This window comes from Lissotriton vulgaris, chromosome 4_1 (genome assembly GCF_964263255.1).
Source record: "Lissotriton vulgaris chromosome 4_1, aLisVul1.2, whole genome shotgun sequence".
Taxonomy (NCBI): Eukaryota; Metazoa; Chordata; class Amphibia; order Caudata; family Salamandridae; genus Lissotriton; species Lissotriton vulgaris.
The window spans coordinates 1,488,125,364-1,488,149,171 of NC_141691.1; positions in this window are offsets into that span (position 1 = coordinate 1,488,125,364).

Genomic DNA, 23,808 nt, shown 5'->3' on the forward strand with positions numbered 1-23,808 from the left:
TTGGTGTCACTCTCTATGTTCTTCCTCCCAAAGTCTGCCATGTATAAACATGCCAGACTTGGGGCATAACAGCAGAGGCCACAAGCAGAGGCAGTCCAGTTCTAGTTGCTGCTGGTCAGCTAGGATCTTCAAGGAAATCCCTTTTGTAGCTTGTTGTGTCCATGTAGCCTCATATATGGTCAGCAAACTTAAACGTTTATTGTATAAGTGGGAGCAGTCCAGTCCTTTAGGTCTCCACACAGGTCTCAAACATAGGTCGCCTGTACTCTTGCTCCACAGATCAAGAGAGCCTTCTGGTGATTGGGAGATGAGGTGCCAGCTTTATAGGTAGATGGGAAAGACTCCTGCACACTCCCTAACCACTGATAAAAACATTCCTAGGAGCAACCCTTCCTACATTTGTAACACATCTTGTTTGCCTTACTGCAAGTTATCTCTCAAAGTACTATTCTGAGGCAAATCCACCATGGAATCTTTCTGCCCAGAAAGGAGTTTGTGGAACAGCTAGGGATGTGTTTAGGCAAATGAGCTGTCCTCTCCTTGCTGCAGCGAGACTGTGAAAAAAAGGCGTTTTTTCCCAGTGCTTCCTTTACACTTAAAATGTGAATGAGCAGGCCTCACCCTGGTCCCTTTCAAGTTAATGAAGTTCTTTGACCCTACCCAGAGGTACTTCCTGACATGGTATCTGTCGCACACCTCACACCTAGGTCTTCCTGCAAAGCTGCAGTAGCCATTTTTCTTTCTCGGTGAGCAGTTTCCACACCTCATTAGGGTAAAACACTGGCTATCCTTCCACTAGCAGGTTAATGCTTCTGGGAGCTCGGGGAAAGGTAAAAGGCACATTTTTTAAAAAGCCATGTAAAAATCACTTTTCCTATATGTTTATTAAAATATGTCTTCTCCACATTGAATTAGATGTATAAGGAGTATTAAATCCAGTGATTGAATTATTCCAGTAGCTTGTCACAAATCATTGATAGCAGGAATATGATTTTATTCTGAGCTCTAAATTTTCTCATAGGACCACATCAGCCCTTTATAGTGAAACTAGCTTTTTAAGGTTAATATCTGTAGGTACATGTCAACATTAAATTGTTCCACATTTATATACTGAGTATCCCTCTTTGTGGGTTACAAGGCCTACTTAGGGGTGACCTATTTAATATTTAAAAGTTGGATGATTTCCTGTAAAAAATGGTTACTTTCACTGGTCTGCCTGAATTTTTAAAAGCTGCAGAAGTCAGGCAACACAACCAGGCCTGAAGCTATGTTTCCTTTGCCAGCCTAGTGGATAGCACATGTGCTGCAGAACACAGATGAAATGTATCTTTTCCATGCCATTGGTGTATTTCTTGCACCGTATACTATGGCCTTATTGTGAAGTTACATATGGCAATTAGGAGATGGCCAATTCTACAGTGTTTTAGGGAACAGAGCACACACAATGGAGGCTGAATAGCAGGGCCCCAATGTGCAGAGTTAAAAAAAATAGCAATACCAGTGATAGCGTGATGAGAGAATGGTGATTGAACGTATAAATTCGGCACAATGTCTAAACTCTGCTATACCCACTTGAATGGATCTGTTGAACCGAGGCTATAAGCATCAAATGTAACAACATATTAAAGACAGTGAAACATATTCTGCCCCACAGTAATGTTAGAGAGGACTAAAATTGCAAATCATAATTGTTTATTAGTACATTAGTAACACTGTAAGCTCACTCAAATCTATTAGTCATAAATCGCTATTCACCTGAATCCAGCATATGTGAATATAATCCAGGCAAGTGTAAAGACAATATATGTAAAAGTAGAATATGCAAAGTCTACAGTTTCTGTTACTTTGAAAGGAAACTAACTATTGCTAAGCTAAAGTTGCAGGCAAAGTTGGGGAATGCATAAGCAGCAGGTGTCAGCAAATATAATATTTCAGATGGAGCCAAATGAAAGTTCCCGTCAGGAAAAGGAGATGTGCTTGCATGAGAAGCTATCTCTTCAAGCAAAAGTAACATGGAGTCTCAAGAGTGGGAAAGGGACTTTGGCCTGCAAAAGTGGACCGAAAGTTTCTGACTGCAAAATACCAAAAGCATGCAATAAAAGTAGACCGGCCAGAGAAAGATACAATTCCTATGGATCTTATAAAGGCAGGAACCAATCAAAATTATCATTCACAATGTGCCTGTATTTGGCCCACTTCTCATGTTTAATACAATGCGTACTTTTCCATCACTGCAGCCTTCATGGTTATCACACAAAGGAGCATTCTCTGCTCCTTTCTCTTCCCTCACAGGTGCTGGGAATCCTCTTCGCAAAAAAATGGAACAATAATAATCTTCACACAGATTTCCTACAAAAATAATATACTTAACAAGATCTTGAGCTCTCAGGGCCTGGAAAGAAAAAAAGAGTATGGACAAAAGAAAAGAATCTAACAGTTCATTTTAAATTGATTTGGACATTTGAGGTCCACAACAACTCCTGCTAAGTGAATGCAACCACCCTCTAACTATAGTTAACTATTAATGTAAAACCACTCATTATAATCAATATGGTTATAAAATCCTATGTGCAGATATGTAAGCATTGATTCTCAGATATGTAAGCTATGATTCTACATGCTGCTAAATATTAGCATGTCATTAACATGCAAAACAAACAGGGTTACAATGTATACCTAGCAGTCAGCATAGAAATGCGGGAATACCATGCAGAAAGAGGCACTTTTTGACATTGTTCACATTCCAGATCTAATCGTCAGAGTTATCAATCAGTTGCATCACCCTTGTGCAACGCATTGGGGCACAAGGCCAATGCAACTACCAATTAAGATTCACCAAGCCACACAAGGCCACCTTGTGTGGCCCTGCATTGCTTGATAAGTCTAGAGCACCACAACGCAGTGCAGATCACTGTATTGCATTACTGTGGCCCAGGGAGGTGTTCCATGTGTGGAGCATAGTTGTTCCCACACATCCACTCAAGATTATGACTCATTCCTAGATTTACCACTAGTAGACCTTGGAATGCATCAAACTGCTATGCATCCACAGGGGAGGCATAATGAGGAGAAATATATTTATTTCTCCTTGTTTTCCCTTTTCCTATGTGTGCTTCATTTTTCAGCCACATAGAAAGAGGAAAATGCTTCTCATGATTGTTTTTGTGCAGGAAGATGCCCCTTTCTGCACAAAAACAACCCTGCTTACAACTCAGGCACCCTTGCACCATGCACGACTAGATAACCAAGTTGGTGCTTTGTGTTTCTCAGGACTATTTTGTTCTGAATCTTTAAAATTGCATATCTCTAACGCTACTGATTTCATTTTTGTCATTTGGTCTCAAATAATATTTTAAATGTGACTCTTTTTTTGCTAAATTGGTGTGGGATTTTCATGTGTTATGTTTTCTCTTTATTACTTATTACTGTTTGAAGTACCGCATAAATAATTTACACATTGCCTCTACGATAAGCTTGACTGCTTGTGCCAAGCTACCAGAGGCTTAAACTGTTAAGCTGTTTGAGTAGGAGTTCACCCCCCTCAATCTCAGTTAACCAATAATCCAATCAACAGTGAACTACAGCTCTTCATAAAGGAGCATAGTTTACGATGGGCTATGTTTGGCTTTGCTGAACTACTATTTTCTATTCTCACAGTCACATCCTCAAAAACTGACATATTATTGCCCTAGCAACACAAACTGAACAGCATGTTAGCAACAGCAGTTTGTTAGAAGGCTTGTAACTTCAAGCCTGCTCGACTCACTGTGTTCATAATCATGAAATATTCATTTGTGGAGATGGTGGCAATGATCTTGTTCGATTTTTTGATTGCCTGTGATATTACCAACACTTTCTGCAAGTAATCTATGCCTCTTTACATGCTGTGCATGCTTATGCATCATAAAAGACTCACAATAGAAGTTAAAAATATTTAAAGTATTTAGGGCCAGATGTAGGTAAAATCATTTTTCCGACTCTTAAATACCGACTCATACCGAATTGGTATTTCAGAATCGGAAAACGGGATGTAGGAAAAAAATTGGTAAAATGTACCGATTCGGTAACACTCGGAATATGTAATTGGTATTTACCGAATCGGTATTTAGCAAATCGGTAAATACCGAATCGGTAATACCCATTCATTCCTGTGGTCCTCCTGGCCCATAAAAATTAATTGGATAAATACTGATTCAGTAATTTTAAAAATAACCCATGTGAGCCTGTGAACCAATCAGGAACACCCACCACACCCCACAACAAAGCCACAGAGGAACCAACCAATCAGATGCAACCACACCTCCCCAGTACCTGGGAGTGGCCACACCCATGCAGGTGCAGAGATACAGAACTGCTTTGAGACCAGGAGGAAATACAGAGGAGCAGGCTTCCCAGAGCATACCTGAGTAGCAGAATGGAGACCCAGGATGGCCAGAAGGATGCAGCTGAGCGCAGGAGGAAAATCAAGTTCAGCCCAGCAGAACTGCAGGTCCTGGTTGAGGAGGTGGTTAAACAACACACCCAAATTTTTGGAAAACAGTCACTGCATGCTGCAGTCTGTGAAACGTACAACTTGGCTTGACATCCAGTCCAAGGTAAATGCCATTGGGGTCACCCACAGGGTTATAGATGACCTCAAAAAAAGATGGTACGATTTGCGTATCATCAAAAAGAAAAAACTTGCGGCACAGAAAAAAGAAGCTGCAGCCACAGGTGGAGGTTAAAACAGAGCACCAAGACTGACAGACCTTGAGGAGCTGGTTGAATCTACCCTGGAGCCGGAAAGTATCCATGGGATTGGGGACGCTGACAAACAAGGTAAGATGTATGGACATTAATCCCCACCCATTTCCCTGTCCCCCTTCCCCACTGTGTGTGTCTGCATCACAATCCAGAACAGGTTTTACTTATGTCCAGCAATGCATCATGGGAGATGTAGTCATAGGTACATACATCAATGCAGTCACCATAGAATTCAGCAAGGCATGCCACACACTACTTCCAGAAGCTGATGAAGGCTAGGCAATTGTGTGATAGGAATGTGATTTAATCATGACACTCAGGTGAACTACACCACTGACCCAATGTCCATATCTGTCCCCAGGAGAGTCATCGCGCAGTACCTCACAGGAGAGGGAGGAGAGGCCACCGACAACTGGGAGGAGGGAGAAGACAAAAGACAGAGCAGGTCATAGCGCTGTTCAGCAAGACACAACCACAGCGCAGGCAGCCACTACACCTGAGCGACCCACCACACCACAGCCTCAGTCACCTCTGTTGTTCGGGACACAAGAGTCGGAACCAGCAGCACTATCCCCCACACCAACATCACAGTCATCTGTGCAGGGAAGGTCAAGGAGGCATGATGTGCCCCCTCTCAGGATTCATGAAACACCTGATGAGGAAGAGGAGGAGAGTGTTGTGCCAAGTAATCCACCTGTGTCTGACAAAGCTGGGCAGCAGACTACTTCAGGAGCTGTGCGGGCCAGAGTCCGAGGCCGAAGGGCACGGGAGAGAGTTGAAGGCCAAGATGGTAAGGGGGTCTTCTGCGGTCTGGAGGCCACCATGGTCAAAGTTCAGCGCCTGCAGGCAAAGGCAATATTAGCAATTCACAGGCAGGTTCACAGTATAAATCGCAAGATGTCAAACATAAACCAGGGAATTGGCAACATGACAGAGACAATGCAGACCATGGCAAAGGGGATGACGGACATGACCCACTGCATGAGTGCTCTCTGCGACAAATTTGATAGAGACTACTCAGAGAGGTGCAGTGATCGTCAGTGTATGCGGCAACAGACAAAAGCAATGAACCGCTTTGCTACTGCAACCTCCCTGCTGTGCCGGCCTTCTGTCGCCATGCATGATGCATTTGTGCACTGTTGCACGGATTTGTCAAGGGGGATGGGGAGAGTCACCTCTGCCATGGAGCTGATGCTCACACAACAGGCAGCCACTGCTGGATACACAGGTGTCCGGAAAACAGAAGACTCAACCAGCCGGAGTGGCTCTGGCACTCCTGCCCCTGAAATGCGTAGGAGCAGCAGGTGCCAATCTGCTGACCCAGGCACCACCAAGAGCGTTGAGACCCAGCCTCCTGCATCCCGCACTGTAGTGCGTGGACGCAAACGTTGAACGTGCCCTCAACCCACTGGACAGGTCGAGGTGAGGTTAACTGTGACCACCCACTCCTGATAATAGACACTGTAGTACCATGGTGGTGTATTATTTAAATGCCATAGTGACAATTAAACTACATACTTCAATAACTAAGCCTGTCTGTGTCTCCTTACTTAGAAATATCGGCATTTGATCTCTGCCCCTCTCAGTCTCCCACCTGTTGCTGGTGCTGCTCCTGTTGCATAGGGCTCTGCCTGTTCTGTGTCATCATCAATGTCCTCATGATGTGTGATTTCCACCTCTGTGCCCTCCTTGGTGGCAAAATTGTGCAAAATGGCACAGGTCGCTATCATTTTGCAGCACAGGATTGGAGTATACTGGCGTGCACCTCCGCTCTTGTGGAGGCAGCGGAACCTGCTCTTGAGGAGTCCAAATGTGCGTTCAACAACATTGCGAGTCAATCTGTGAGCCACATTGTAACGCCTCTCACTCCTGCTAGATGGATTGAGGTAGGGGGTGAGCACAAAGGACCTCAAGGCATATGCACTATCGCCTAGGTGGAAAAGAGAATGCCATTAGTTACATACTCATGATACATTTATCGGCTATTAATATCAGGGAGTGTCACAGTAATTTACCTAGCAGGTATCCGTCCCCAAACTCTCCAGCAACAAGGCGTGTGTAAATCCCACTGTTCTGGAATATGTACGAGTCATAGGTACTCCCAGGGAGTTTGGCCACAATGTCTGTAATGATGTTGCCAGCGTTGCATATAATCTGCACATTGATGGAGTGCGTTGACTTCCGGTTCCTGTATATGTGTTCTGTGGCTGCAGGTGGGCAGAGTGGGATGTGGGTGCCATCTATACAGCCTATCACGTGAGGGAAGTGTGCCAGTTGATATAACTCTGTTTTGGTCTTCGCAAGTTCCAAAGGTGTGTCAGGGAATCGTATATAATGATGCATCCCCTGCATCATGTCCTCAAGGAACTTCCTGAAGAAACGGGACAGGCAGCTCGGGGACACACCACCTACTGCAGCAATCACATTCTGGTAACTACCGGAGGCAAGCAGGTGTAGGCTACACAGCACCTGCACATGGGGTGGGATGGTGTGCGCCCTTGGTGTTGGGTGCTCCAGGAGTGGGTGCAGGTCCCTGATCAGGTCCAGGATGGTTTGGGGGTGTAGCCTGTACTTTTGGAGTATCTCTGGCTCAGTCAGTTGGAAGAGTGTTATCCTCTGCCAGCACACTTGCTCCTCCCTTCTCCATTCCCTCTCTCCTGCTGCCTGTAGCCGTAGCCGCCTTGCTATGACGTAGAATGCCGCCATTCTGGTTCCATTGTTGCATTTTGGGGCCTTATTTTATAGCCAGCACCTGGTTACCACCTGCTTACAATCCATGGTAAATACCGACTCTTAAATACTGAATTTCATGAAATTCAGTATTTTTTGGGTTACCTACCTCTCCATAGACATTTTTTACCATTTCTTTCTGATTCAGTAAATAAGAATTCGGTAACTAAGGATTCGGTAAATTCCGATTCGGAAAAATACTGACTCATATTTTCCGATTCGGAAGATTTTTGACTCCTACATCTCATTTACAATATACCGGTCAGTAACGTCCGAAATTACTGAATTTTGTCCGTTACCGACCGGTATTAGGCTACCTACATCTGGCCCTTAATGTGAGTGTGAGTCTACATAAACTTCAGCCCCAAAAATCAAAAGAGGTGTAAATCACAAAGGGCCATATTTATGACCAGGTTTGCATCACTCTTGCACCACGCAACATGGTGCAAGAGCATCCAAACCTTAAGTCAGATTTTTTAAACCATGCAAGCAATTTTGTGTGGCTTTGAGTTGTTCACAAAACCGGGAGTAATCTGCCCTTGGAAGGCGTTCCATGGACGTTGCATATGTGTTTTTTTATGCATTCCCAGATTTACAAGATCTTGTGAAACTAGGAATGCGCCACAAAGATATGCCTCCCCAGGAGAGTTTATAAGAGACAAAGGTAATTAAGAAGGTCTGGGAAGGGCAGTTATGGTAGTGGTGTTCGAATACATCGTTGGTGTTAAATTATATAATGCCTGGTAGACAATTCATTGGTCTCCTATGACCGGGAGACTTAAATAGGGAGAAGGGGAATTAAGCCCTAAGTAGGCCGGGAGTGATTTGAGCCCTGTGTCAATAGGCCAAGAGATCTTAAGGGTATTGAAGGGGAGGTGAGTTTGATGTGCAGGACATCATGAATAATGGAAAAAAGAAAGCAAAGTGCACACAACTTACTTATTGGTGTACAGCATAAGTCGGTTGAAGAAGAGGGCGGGCAGGAGTTGCGTCTTTCTCAAAGAAGCAACTCAGCTTCAAGGACTGATTGCATCATGATTAAATACCAGGAAGTGAGGTGCTCGGGCAACCGATTAGACCGCTGCTGATGGAATTAATTGCCCATGCGTGAGCCAATGCTAGCATGTAGGAAGTGTACCTTAGGGAATACTACTGGGCTCAACGGACTACGTCCTGGCGAATCACTGGAGGTGGAGGTGCACAGGCCAGCAAGTAGAGCGGTGCTCAAGGAACAGAGGGAGCGTCCACGACCTACTACATGCATTTAAGAGAGAGTGTTCCAAAATAAGTCTGCAGCGAAGGAAGATGAATCAAGGTACTCATCTATTGACAAAACATTGGAAGCAGGGTAGATTAAAAGATGTAAAGGATGGGCAAATTCGCTTTTCTTCAAAATTCTTTCTCCACCGGGACCGAGTGGCCTGTATGAACCATTGTCTCTTATAAACTAGCTGAAACCTCCAGTTCGATAATAGGGGAACCCTTGTGATGTAATACAGATTATCCCCAGGAGAGGCATATCAAGGAGCAATATCTTTAATTATCATTTCTTCCTCTTTGTACGTGTGTTGCATTTTGCAGCACACATAGATCGAGGAATATGCCTCTCCGGACTACTTTTGTGCAAGAAGATGTCCCTTTCGGCACAAAAACAATCCTATGTGCAACGCAGGTACCCTTGCACCATGGTGCAAGGATGCTTGCGTTGGTGCTAGGCGGTCCATTGTGCCCCCGCACAGGAGGAAAACTTAGGAATATGTTGTGTGCCTTAAAAAAGGCGCATTTCTGCCCTTTACCGGTGATGCAGGGCAGGAAATGAGTTGCTACGCTGTGCCACTATTTCATAAATATGCCCCCAAGTGTGCAAGAAACAGATGTATGATAGTGATTCAAACTTAGTTTGATAAGTCACAAAGCTCGATTTATGCATTTAAATTTGTGAGCACATAACTCGTTCAGAAAGTGCATGCAACACACCTAAAGACTTGACATGTGGTGGGTTTCCTGATCAAAGAGGCTTAGAACATTTGAAGAAGGTTTTAGTAATGTCGAGACATTTTAGGATTTTCTTGTTTATATTTTAATTAACATTTTCCCAAGGTATAGGGGATATATTGCCACACATACTGTTGCACTAACATATGGATCATCTAGGTACCCCGTAGATGTGCTGAAGTTACAGTGCATGGTTTGATACATGTTTGTGATTCATCGCTATATTCAGAGTGAGTGTTTAGCCCATGTGGATATAATTTTCCTGACTACTCACTCCAGGTTTCCACTGATGATTTAAATTCTTACATCCACTTACTTTACATATTTGTGAGCATTTCATGAATTTACGTATTTGAGAATCAGGCATAAATTGTGTATGCGTAACGTACAACTTCTCCCAGGCACAATTCAGGCTTACATCTATAGAAACGCTTTACAAATTAGGCATTCATGTTTACCAGTTGGGATTATAATCTGGAACACTATTGATCAAGTTTAAAATATCAGCTATAAATCTACCCTTTAATCTCCAAATTGAAAAACCTTTTAGGAAACACATGCACATTTCATGGTGACTTGAATCCTCCTGAAGCTATAGTGTATGTAAATATGAAGCATAGTTAGCAGGTTCTTACCGGTAGATGCATCAACGTTTGAAAGTGCGGTTTCTTATCTGCGAAAAATAAGGAATCGCATATAAAGAATCGCAAATGGCTATGCATCATTTTTTTCGCTAAATTTTAGCGTTTCGGTAAAAATCGCATTTTTCACAAATTCGCATTTTTTATGCGATTCCTTAACTGCGAAATCGCTTTTTGCGGTATCGCATAATGCGATTTCACACACATGATGCATCTCATTTACTGCCAACTGCCTAAAAGCCAGTACAGCAATTAGGCGCAGCTGCCCCTCAGTTAGAAGGTGTGGTAAGGGCGTTCACAGTGTGAGCTGTTCGCGGCGGTTGCTGTTGGAGTCTGGGACTTGCCTTTGAAAATGGAAAACGAGAATCCCATTGCCGAGGGGCCTGCTCGAAAACGCAAAATCAAGTTCTCTGATCAAGAACTGGAAATACTCATCGAGGAGGTGACTGCAAGACATGAGCAGCTGTTTGGAAAGCTGTCTCTTAAGGTTCCTGAACCTGTGAAAAGGAACCTATGGATTGCAATACAATCAAAAGTAAATGCAGTCGGAGTGGCACATCGTGATATCAATAATCTCCAGAAAAGGTGGTATGACCTGCGCAGCCGTGCAAAAGAGAAGCTAGCCAAAAGAATGAAATCTTCAAATCTCACCGGAGGCGGAACACCCAGGGATACTGCAAACACTCCCCTAGAAGAAATGGTGGAAGCCACACTTTTGCCGGAGACTGTAGTCGGAGTTACGAACATCGACACATCGGAGATTCCAACTCCTACTGAAGGTAAGTGAATGCTATGTGGGTTAAAAAGTGTGACTTCAGTCCATGAATTAACAAGTAATGATGTGTGTGCTGCATTTTGAATTAAAACTGATCTTCCTGAGTCCCAAAGTCTCTCCCAGTCATGATTAGAAAAACTTCGGAGCAGTGCATTGTGGTAGTTGTAGGTCTTTTGTTGGACTACATAATGATGAACATTAGCATCACATATAAACATCGCCACATGCAAATCGGAAATAAGACACGACATCATTTTGAGTCATTTCATTCTTGAACTTTATATAGATATAGAGTAATGTCATTGCAAACAAAAAGTAACAAATGTTTTCCCATTTCGTTGATCCATAGAGCAATTACAAGATCTCATCGAGCATGACTTAAGGGATATGCACCACTCAGAAGGGCCTGATAATGAAAATGAAAATGCTCCCAGTACATCTAATGCTCATTCAGTGCCAAGTGAGAGAGAGCGAGTGCGTCAACTGCTCCAGACTGATTCAGAACCAGAGCAGAATGTAAATGTGACACCAAGCCAGCCACAAACCACTCCTGCAGTGTCAAATATATCGATGAGCAGGCGTAGGAGACAGCAACAGTTCAGACTGAGTCGAAGTGCAGCGCGTGAAAGTGGAGTGGATGCTGATGGAACCTTCACAGGCAATCATGTGGAGGACAAAATTTTGAAGGTGCAGCGTCTGCAAGGGAAAGACATTCGGATTATCAAAGGCAAAATGGGTCACATAAGCGAACAAATGGGCACTTTAGCAAGCAGTATGAATGCGATGATCAATGTGATGAAAACTGGCCATGAATCAACAACATCAAAGCTTGACCGGATTGCTAACTCTTTGGAAATGATGTGCAATTTGTTTAACAAACATCAAAAGATTTCTGCAAAAAAACAGGAGAAACTATTGAACAGCATGCAGACACATTACAAGGAAATAACTTCCCTTACTAATTGTACCCGTGCCCTCTGCAAACAAACACTATCCACACAGGTACTTTTGATGAAAACTTTCAAACACATACAAAAAGGTGTGGGGGCATCCCTAGAGACATCAGCCGAAACACAGTCCAAGGCATCCACTGGAAATGTCATTGAAAATGAGGAACGGGGTGACACCAGTGCTGAGAGTGGCACATCTCAGCATGCCTTGTGTGCCACACGGAGAAGTGTAAGAAAGCAGAGTGATGCCACTCATGGCAAAATGCTTACTGTGAAAAGTCCTGGAAAGGCATTAGGAGTGCGTGGCCACAAAAAATGACATTTATAAACATCTTGCAGGGTATGCATGAGTGCCATTTTTGTTCAATTTCAGTTGTTCATTGGACCCTGCCTGGTTTTTTGGCCGACAATTTAATTTAAATTTCAAGTTGAGTACGAGTCATGTAGGCATTCATGTTATTTGACCATTAAAATGCACACATTTATCTCAACATGAACTGTTTGGAGTTTTTCTTACCTCTTTCAAAAATAATGCTGTGTGATCTCTGCCCTTCTCCTCCTGCCCTCTGCTGCCTCTGGTCCATGTGCTCTTGGTTGAGGTTGTGGAGGCTGATTTATGTTCGGAGGTAAGACATCGTCCTCATCAAGTTCGATTCCCCTTTCCGTTGCTAGATTATGTAGCATAGCACATGCAGCGACAATTTTGCAGCAAATGTCTGGTTGGTACTGCAATGCTCCTCCAGTTTTATGTAGAATCCTGAAGCGTGATTTCATGACTCCAAAGGTACGCTCTATGACATTCCGTGTTGAAATGTGCGCCTGGTTGTAGTGCTGCTCTTTCCTTGTAGTTGGGTTCAGGTATGGAGTTAATATGTAGGACCTCACTCCATAAGCACTATCTCCTGCAATAGAAAGCAATGTAAATGTAAGGTAAGCATACATGTGTGCAGTTCAAATCACAGTCTGTAGAGTTGAATGAATCATTTACCTAGTAGGTATCCATCTCCAAATTCACCGGAGAGCAATCTCGCATGAATGGCACTATGTCTAAAGATGAAGGAGTCATGGGCACTTCCAGGGTAACTGGCAACTAGGTCTGTGATTATGGTTTTTGCATTGCAGATAGCTTGAACATTAAGGGAATGGAAGCATTTCCTGTTCCGATAAATATATTCATTTTCAGAGGGAGGACAAATGGGAACATGTGTACCATCTACACAACCAATTACATGAGGGAATTGTGCCATATTGTAGAAATCCAGTTTGGTCTTCATTAACTCCTGGGGTGTGGATGGGAATTGGATATGTAACCTTATTCGTTGTAACATGGCATTTAAAAAGGAATTAAAAAATCGGGAAAGGGAACTCTGAGACACGCCACCAGCAATGGCCACTACCCCCTGAAATGACCCCGATGCAAGGAGGTGCAACGAACACAATACCTGCACATGGGTAGGTATGGCTTGTGTCCTGCGTGTTTGCCTCTGCAGGATTGGGTCCAATTCCTGGATTAAATCTAATATTAAAGTGGCATTCAGCCTATATTTCTTGAATATCTCAGCCTCTGTCTGCCCCAATAACGTTATGCGCACTCTGAAGATCCTCTCCTCGATGAGCCTTCTCCTCCAACCTGCAGCTGCTCTCAGCCTCTGTCTGCGTGCCAAAAAGTAAAGTGCAGCCATCTTGAAAGGCTGGGTCATGGTCTGAGAGGTCCTTATATGCAGTACAGGTGATTGACAGATCCACTCCTGCCACTTGCTGAAATTAGCACCAAGTTTGAGTTCTTCTTATTTTTGCATTTCCTAATAGCGATTTTTGACACAATCGCAAATTGCTAATTTTGATGCATTGCATTTTTTCGCAAAATGACACGAAATCGCAATGTTAGCGAACTTTTTTGGGAATCGCAATTGAAAATTGCGAATCCTAAAAATGCGAAACACTGCCAAATAATGATGCATTCCGATGACATGCTTTGCATTCGCAAACGGCCGTATATTGCGATTCGCACCGTTTGCGAATGCGAATATCGTTGATGCATCTGGGCATTAGTGCTTAATTTATAAAAAAATAAGTGTCGGGGGTTCTAGTCAACCGGGCACATCCGCTTGAACTGCCCATTGCCATTGTCAATTACAGTAACAGCATAACTAATAAGTCACATTCCTACAAGTGTGACAATCCTGGCAATTTTAGGACTCCAAAGTTAAAAGAATGGCTGCGGCTGCAGGTATAAGTCATTCTTAATGTGTATTGAATTAATAAACAACAGTTTTGCTCATCTCTGAATAAAAAAAAACAGCACCGCCATGTGGCAGACTGTCATAGGTACTGGTGATGACAATTAAGTGACGAGCACTGGAAAACACTAGCGCAAATTAAACAGCGCACTATGCACTGTATGGGAGTCTTTTTTAGACATGGATGGTTAGAAAGGATAACGTGTTCAGTTGTTAAGCTTTTAGTAGTCTTTCTAGACAGTATTAATCTGCTTTTATCATGACATGTATAACTAGTAAAAAACATAGGCTCGGTTCTAGTTTTTTCTCTTATGTGTAATCAACATTCCTTACTAATATGTGCTATAATCCTAAACCTATAGTCTTTTGCATACAGTTTTATATTCTTAGGTGACAGCGATACAACATTGATGTAAAGGTTGAGGTAGTGTACTGTTCTTTAAATCTGGAGACTAAAGGAATATTTTCTCTTATTATCACCAGAAAGATCTCCTGGAAGAGGAAGGGGAACTAAAATTAAATTGGTAAAATGAGTTCAAATACTATAATGCAGTGGTGTTGGAAGATAATCGTTTCAAGTACAATATATTGCATCAAAACGTGAGGTGGCAATGGATGAATCTCTCACTACAAAACTTAAAAAAAAATTGGGAAAATACCATGGTGCATTAAAATAAGTAAATGTAGGTGTGTTAACTTATGTCTAATTATTGGAATATCTTAGGAGGAAACTGAAAAAGGTAGTGCCAGGACCTAGTTTATTCCAATGCGGCATTTCATATCTTTTTTTTATTACAACTGATTCAAAAAAATGTATGGGCAATCACGATAAAGATAGGAGAAAGCAAAAATAATTTTCAATAAATAATAAATTCATCCATTATTGACATAAAAACTTGTTACAAATTCCTTAGATATCACAGCGTAATGAACGTCAAGTGAAAAATAATGAATAAACCTACAGTAATCAAATCGATTTTTTTTTTTTTTTCAGCAAAGCCTGCACATTTCAATGCACCCCTTTCACTAGGAACTGGGGGGCATAATATCAAGGGGGTTTATCTCCGCTTTTTTGGCTTTAAAAGCCAAGAAAGCGGAGATAAAATTATCTCCCTATTACCTAGCTGCCGCTGACACCAGTTAGCGACAGCTAGTAGGAGATAGCGACCATCTTGGGCCCCACTTTGCATGTCAGTGATATTTATCACTAATGAGATGCAAAGTGGGCGTGCCAAGATGTTAGAGACTGAAAACAGTCGCTAACATCGCTATCTCCTATTACCAACTTTTGGAGATATTCGCGCTAAGTGGGAATATCTCCAAAAGCTAACACCTGCCCTGAGCAGTTCTTAGCCATGTTATCCAATGGGAGGTGGATAACATGGCTAAGAGCATTAGCTCGCTAATGCATGAATATCGCTGACTTTTCAGCGATATTCATGCTTTGCGGCGATTTTTACCGCATTTGCGTTAAACTTTGGTAATACCAAGGTTTATTTGCGGTAAAAATCGCCGCAGCGCTGCGGTAAATGTTTGTCTCTAACCAAGCAATAGCGATAATTATCGCTATTGCTTGGTAATATGCACCTGTATTTTCCCTCACAAATTCCTAAATGAGGGAGCCAGTATTCCAAATCTATTATTAGGGTAACAATCCATTCCAGGAATCTTACAACCCAGGGCACATTTGAAAGTATGAGCTCTTAGATGGTGATATAATATTCTCCCCTAATGCACGAATGTTGCTATTCTCCTTATGTCTAAAAGCACAAATCTGTCATTGTTCTGGCCTTCTAGTGCAGTGGGTATTCACCTTGGGGCAGATTACAAGCCCCTTGTGACACATTTGCGCCACCTTTGTGTCACTTTTGTGACGCAGCAACAGCGTAAATCATGCGCCACGTTGCAACTTATTTACAACGTGGTGCATCTAGGCAGATGCATCACGTTGTAAAGCACTGCACCACATGAAACCTGCGTCAGGCTAAATGTGGGCGTTCTGTTGCAGGGTGGACTTTTCCTCACAGGAAAGCCCTGTAAAACTGACGCAATGAAATCTACAAGATTTCCGTAAGTAAATTTTACGACGCCGCTGCATCAAACCCTTAAGCCTACTTGAAGAAGGCGTAAGGAGTAACGCACCACGTTAAGTATGGGCGGCCCCTGTGCATTGCTGGAGTTGAGATGCAACTCCAGCAAAGCGCTGCCCTTACGCCACAAGATGCGTCACACATCTTCCCCTCCTAGCACCATGGTGCACCGCATTGTAAATGCAACGCATCCGTGGTGACTCAAGGGGAGAATTGCGTGATGCATCTGTTCTGGGGAATCACTGCCGATTTGCAGAGATGCGCCAGATATTGTAAATATGCCCCCATATGTGCATTGTCTACATAGTACCGAGGACTTCTGTAGAACAGAGGGGAATATTTACAAGCCCCTATCGCCACAGCAACGTCACTTTTCCCGACGTTCCTGTGATGATAGGGGCTTAGCCTTATTCACAAAGCGGTATTAAAACGCTTAACGTGGCTTAACGCCACCTTGTAAAAAAGGTCCCCTTTCACACTACACTTAGCTTGAAAGGCGAGAGCAATGGGTGTTGGTGTGTGCGCTCCGCTGTAACATCCATTGAATTGAAGCTGCCCCATATTTACAAGGGTAGTGTAAATATGGGGCAGCGCCAAAATTAAGACCAGGGAAAACCTGGCCTTAACATGAAAAAATGAGGAGAAACAGCAAAACACCATTGATTGTTTATGTGCAGGAAGGTCTCCCTTGCTGCACATAAACAATTATTAAAAGAAATGACAAGTTACAAAACACCATTATTGATTGTTTTTGGGCAGGAAGAGACACTTTCCTGCACATAAAAAAAATTCCCTGCAACACGGGCAACCTTGCACAATGGTGCAAGAGTGCCTGCATTGCTGCTAGACAGCTACATTTAGTACCACCAGTAAGGGAAAGGGAAGGGTGCACTGTATCCTTGTGAATACGGCGCATCCCTGCTTTTGGAAACTGAGCGCAGCGTTAGCCTACTTGGCTTAACACAGCACTCTGACTAATCCTAGTAAACATCCCCCAGAGTTTGCTTAGCTGTTGGACAATGTGGTTGATCGAAAAGATACTGATGTGCTCATTGTCTTTGTTAGGGTAGAGGATATTGAGGTAAGCAATGCTGATCTGTAGTACACATGTATGTCGTAAGAATCTCCAAGTTCCGAGGTGCACGTAATTGACTCCATGTCCTAATGTTTGTGCTGTTCTTTACCTAACTTTTTGGCATCTTCCAGCCCTTGTGTGCATGCCAGTGTTTTCTTGTCCTATGGCCATATCTGTGTCTTGCTGTCCCTAAGTGCATATCAATTAGTGCCTATCTACGTGACTATCAAAGTTCTCCAATCCCTAGTTCTGAATTTTGTTGCTGCTTGTCTGCGTTTCTCTCCTAGTATAAATGCCCTCATGTCACAATGCCCGTGTTTCACTGTTTGTCTTTCTTATCCAGCTTTTTGTATCAGTATTTTCCTGACTGAATATTTTCCTTCATGTCACCGTGTCCTAGTGAACGTCTCTCCATTTCCCAGTGTTCAGACATTTGTCTATATTTGGGTGGCCCTGATTCCAAAAAGTTTTGTGCAGCAAAGTTCAACTTTAATGTACAAATAATAATACGCAGAATAAGCAATGGTTAGATGTTACCCTTGCAAATGTGATTTTCTCAGTATGATGGAATTTCTCTGTACCCAAATCTAGTAGTAGGGTTGAGTTTGTTGAGGGTCCTAGTTGCTCTACTTATAACATGTACTAATAGGTTTTTAGGTAGCTTTCCAATATGGGGCAATGTATAAAGTTACCCCTTCGAATGCCAAATGTATGTGGTTCCAGAGTGAGTTGGAAAACAGTAAGGGGCTTATTTACAATCCCCTTGGACTGCCGGTGCGTCACTTTTTATGATGCACCAGTGGCACATCTTGCTGCCCCATATGTACAAGGACACGTAAAGCCACCCTGCGACGCTTTTCGTATCCTTGTAAATATGGCCACTTTACATGCAGCACTTTGCTGTGAAAGGGGCGTGCAATGGGTGTTGCTCTGGGTGTTCCCACACAACACCCATGGCTTCTGCCGCATTTCCAGATTTACGAGAAATCATAAACCTGGAAATGTGTCAGAATGCTAGGCCACACAGGGGAGGCGTAAGGAGGCGCAACACAGATACAAGTTTTAGTTTCTCCTTGTTTTTCCTCTTTAGCACACATAGAAAGAGGAAATCACCTCTCATGATTGTTTATGTGCAGGAAAGTGTCCCTTTGTGCAAGGGTGCCTGCATCATCTCATGGCAGCCAATTGTGCGTCAGAGCAGGGGGAGCACAGGGATCTGTCGTATCATTGTACATATGACAGATCCCTGTGCTCTGTAAGTGACTCAGTGTGGTGCAGCAAAATGGCTTGCAGCACCACGCTGAGGCACTTTATTGTGAATAAGGCCCTAAAGTCCTAAAATCATGAGTAATTTGGGTAAGGGTTTAGAAGATCAACATTGAGAAAAAAAACTCTTCTGGGAGAAAACAATGTTGCTGGGGTAAACTGTAACTTGTGCAAATCTTTACTTAAAGTGTGTCCACAACTACCTTTTAACATCTAAAGTTGACCAGGCAGTAGATTATACATTTGTCATTCTATATGCACATCCTAGATTTCATTCCATCTCCACCAATGGGATCTTCTTCCCCATGTTCTGCTTCTGTTATCTTTAAGCTGCTTGTTACCATCAAATGTTTGTTTATTCTGTTTTTCCTTATCAGAGCAATGACACGAATTTTATCAATTTTATATTACACAGTGTCCACTGTCAGAAACTGACTGGTTGTCCTGAAATGAGGAAGAGATCTCTAATACACCAGATATCACTCATCCTGTGGTTGGTGAAAACTTCTTGTTAATAGTTCCTGCTAGTGGTAAATCACTGCCAGCTGAAACTAGAACTGTTGCTTAACTGCTATGTCAGCTGTACTCACACACACACACAGACAGCGGTACATCTATCAGGTCTATTAGGTGTGATAGTTGGCGCCATTGGAAGTTCTGATACAGGTCCTGCACCTTATACAGAACAGTGGAAATGATAAGCACTTGAGCACATTATCATGTTATCACCTCCAAAATTTGCAGGCCAAAGGCGGTGTTCGACTAGAGGTTAGCATTATGTGGGGTAATTAAATATAACGTTTTGTTAAAAATAACCTAGAAATTCACTGAAAAAAGTGAGTGACATTATAGTTAGGATTTGTAATGATATCTTACTTTACATTAAAAAAAACTTTGAAATTCACTAAAAAACAGAGGTTAAAACAATGTTATAGGTAGGGGAAAATGCCAGTTAAAACTCATACCCTAAGGTAAGTAATTATATCTTAATTTCCATTTAAAAAACCTAGAAATTCACTGATAAAACAAAGGTTAACCCCTTCGCTGCTCATGACGAGCTCAGCTCGTCATGCAGTACACTGGTTGTGTGCTCATGATGTATTTCAAGGATCTGCAGCACAGGAGGGGAATTGCCTTAGCAGTCATGTGGTTAAAGGAGCCAAATTGTTAAGAGCAAATATTCAGTTAAAGCTTGTATGATAAAAATGAAGGATAACTCATTTCCTTGCCATGGACTGCTAATTACTTCAATATTACATCACTCACGACCATGTTTTATAACATCACTGCAACATCTAAAATTACATTATTGATGACAATGCTGTGCTTGGTGGGGGCACGAGTTAAAGTTACTTTAGGGCACGAGTTACAGTAAATATAACTGGTGAATTTAATTGATTTTGTTTGCTTAAAAAGGTATGTTTCAACTGACATTTTCCCCTAACTATACCATCTCTTTAATCTTTCGGTTTTTCAGTGAAGATATATATGCATATATTACCTACTGGTGGTTGCCAGTAGGTAGTTAAAGTTAGTACCTAGGTTCCAACGGAAAAAAGTTTTGTTGTTCTATTAACTTTGGTGCTGTTTAACCAATCTTCACAACATTTTCAAAACTAGTTTGCAGTCACTTCATTGGCTGTCTGAAAAATTTCGGGGTGATTCATCAAGCAGGGGCCATGAAAATGAGCAGTCCCAAAATGTGTTTTCCTAATGCAATTTCCTATAGGGATTTTAGACATAACTACAGCACAAACTGCTCAATGGAATTACACCAAACTAGGCAGAAAGCTAGATCTTGGTCCATCAAGGGTGCTTTTTGTTATTAGGTGTAAACCTGTTCAGTAGTTTTGTAGTTAATAAAGTAAAAATATTTATGTATATCTAGAAAGGCGTGGATTTGCCAAAGATCCTCTGGGGATCCGGGCGGTTTCGTGATTCCACACACTAACAGCAATGCAGTGGTAGCTGGATGCAACCTGAGAGGAAAGTTGCGGCCACCGTTTTGTGCATTGGGGCAAGGTTCCCAGGGAGGAACATAAAATGTAGAATTGATAGAAGGAGTCAGGGTAAAGGTACAGTGGCTCCATGGTGCATTTGGAGGGGTCTGTGAGGCAAGAAATTGTCCAAAAACATTTTATTTAGTGCATGAGGATCTGTGACTGGACCAGGATCCCATGGATTGGGGAGCATTCTGGTGGATCTATGCAACCAGACCCAAATTTTAAAAAACTACATGCAGCCAATCACAGACCCAAACACCAACTCAGTCACTCACACTCACTCACACTCTTACACACCCAGCCAACCACTCACACACCCCTTCACACACCCCCTCACACAGCCACTCTCACACACAATCACACACCCATATTGCCACTCACACACCCATACACAAACAGTGACATACTTATAGAAATTGCAGTAGCATATGTTTGTATTAATATGTTGTTTTCATAGCATTACATTTGTGCATTATAACCATCGGACCCCTTATTTGTCGTGGCGGATCAGCGGATCCATAAAATGAATTTAAAAAAAGAAAGACTGTGCCTCGCATTTATACAGAGACTACATAAGCTACCATAACTTTATTTTTTTATTTTCAGCTTTAAAAAATCGAAAATTAATGAATGTGTGAGTAAAATGTATTATAAACTTGTGACAATGTATATCACTAAATTGCATTTATGGGTCAAATCGCAGTACAACTTATATGATATGAAAGGTGAAATTCACTTTAAAAAAAAAAAAAAGTTTACAGGGATGTTATACTTAGGAAATAGACTTTAAAAAACCTTTTGTAAGTCACTGTTAAAAACAAAGGTTACAGGGACATTATAGTTAGGTTCAGATTTTGCACAGAACTCATGCCCCAAGGTAACTACAATTCGCACCCTCGCCATGCACTCTTAACTACCCCATATATGACATTACTCACAACATCTTCTATAACACCATGTTCAAGTATTTAAAAGCCAACAGAGTGATTAGCTGGACCTATTTAATTTGCAAGGAAATGATAGACATAAAACTATGCTATACTCGAAACAAGTAGATTACAATACTCTATTACATTTTACAAGTGATCATGGAAGCAGCCTGAAGGAGAACATATCCAATGAGCAATTTCTCTTTATAAGGAGAAATTGTACTTAGAAGGAGGGTAATGAAAGGCAGTCATTTACTCTAATTCAAATGTTTCTACAAATAGGTTACCCAAAATAAAATCAGAACTACTGATAAAAAGTATAGTATCAGAACAGTGAGATCTCATTTAAAACGAAGGACTGGATAACAAAAATAATAGTTGTTCTTACATCTAGACATGTAAGTAAATAAGTGAATACTGAATAGTATAAAGCGGTATAAACTGTAATACAAAAGCTTCCTCAATGCTAAAAGAATTAGGGCCTCATTATGAGTTGCAACGACCAACATCGCTGTGGATGCGGAACCGACCAACCTCCAATTGGCGGTCCCGACACTGCAATTAGAATGTGGCAGCACACTGTGCGGTCGTAAACTTCCATTTTACAATGGGAACTTGTGCTGCAGTCCAAAACCACCTGCAGCACAGGCTCCCATTGTACAATGGAAGTTTTTGACTGCACCGTGTGCTACGGCATCCTAATTGCGGTGTCGGGACAGCTGACCGAAGGTCGGTCGGTTCCGCATCCACAGCAAGTTTTTGCACATGCCTACATGGTGCCTCCCACACTATGCAGAGATGGGTGCCCCCCTGGGCAACAACCAGAACACCAGGGGAGAAGAGGGCCCTGCTAGGTGCCCCAAAGCCACTTTCCCGACAACCTTACAATGTCAGAAAGGTCAACATAGAAAGGATGTTGGAAACTGACATACCAACTGCATAAACGCCATCCTTAAGGGATTATGAGTGGTTTCTGACTAGGGCCTTTCGAAACTAAGTCGAATTCCCAAGCCAGTTTACGCTCCGATCACCAACATTGTAATTCGGCGGTTGGAGTATAAACTTTCCATGTCGGCCAGCTTTCCGACTGAAATCGAAATGAGGCCCATAAGTTCAGAAAATCATATAGAAGAGAACATTTGGTTATTGGTATTAGAAAATAATCTCAAAAATGAAAGAAGGGACAATAGTAGTGATCTTATGATTTTAAGTGACAAAATAATGATTTTCAGGACTGATGCATTTATCAAAGAGGTGACTGTACAACCTGGCTGCATTATAAGAAGCAAAAAAAGGTTCTTTATATAATACCATGTTTTACAGCAGAAATCATGAACATAAGGATATGCTACTGTTGGCAGATGTATTATATCTATTTTGTAGAAGAGCATCATAATCGTAAGTAGAGCGCACCTGCTTACAATCATTTGTCGTATTAACGTGAAGCGTTAAGATTGTTAAATCTATTAACATGGACTCATGATGTATTTTAGGCCATTGAAATGTAACATGAAGAATCGACATAGAAGATGAATGTAACTAACAGAAAACATTAGGGTGAAGAACGTGTGTCGTGCAACTGACAAATATACATGTATTCGATGTGCTTATTCATTTTGTTATTCAATACATAGGTAAATGCATTAGTTGAAATTGCATTAATGTTGTGTGAATTTGTAAACGTTTTTATGATGCTTCCTAATCTTTGCTTGAATTTGAAGGCTTGAATTGGTAGTCCCTGAGACTCTCACTTTAGAATTAACAGTTTGAATTTCATGTGTGCGGTAGAACTTGTTCTTCCTCATGTTGTATACTGCAGGTGAAAGAAGCGTTCTCACTAGATAGAATAATGTATTTGTTTTACTAGTTAGGCCATGAGATAAGAAGTTACAATCGTGTGGTTTTAGTTTATAAAGGAAGGTCATTGTGCTGCACACAGGAGAAGGCCTCTGAACCAAGGACAAATTGTATCAGGGAAGATATTCCATTGTCCTGTGCAAAAAATTCCTTCAGGACTGTGCCCAGGGTGGATGCGTTATCCAAAGTGCACAATGATAGTGCCACTGGGAATAATTATATTTTGAAATTCAGGATAGGCACCACTTCTTTTCCTTCAGAGATAGAGCAGTTTAGAACCTGCTCTGCCTTTGGTAGCTTTATGATACTTGACCCATTGATTGTGGGGAAACTTCTTAGGAAGACTCCATGTGCTGGCACCTTTTATCCTTTTTTCCTTCCTCCTGAAAATTCTTATTAAGGGATGTCACTTTAGTGTTAGAGTAGGGATAGAGCTAATGCTTTTATTCACCAACCCTCGATGCAGAGAAGTTTGGACTTGTGATGCCTAACGACTTTTCTCCCCTTTACACTT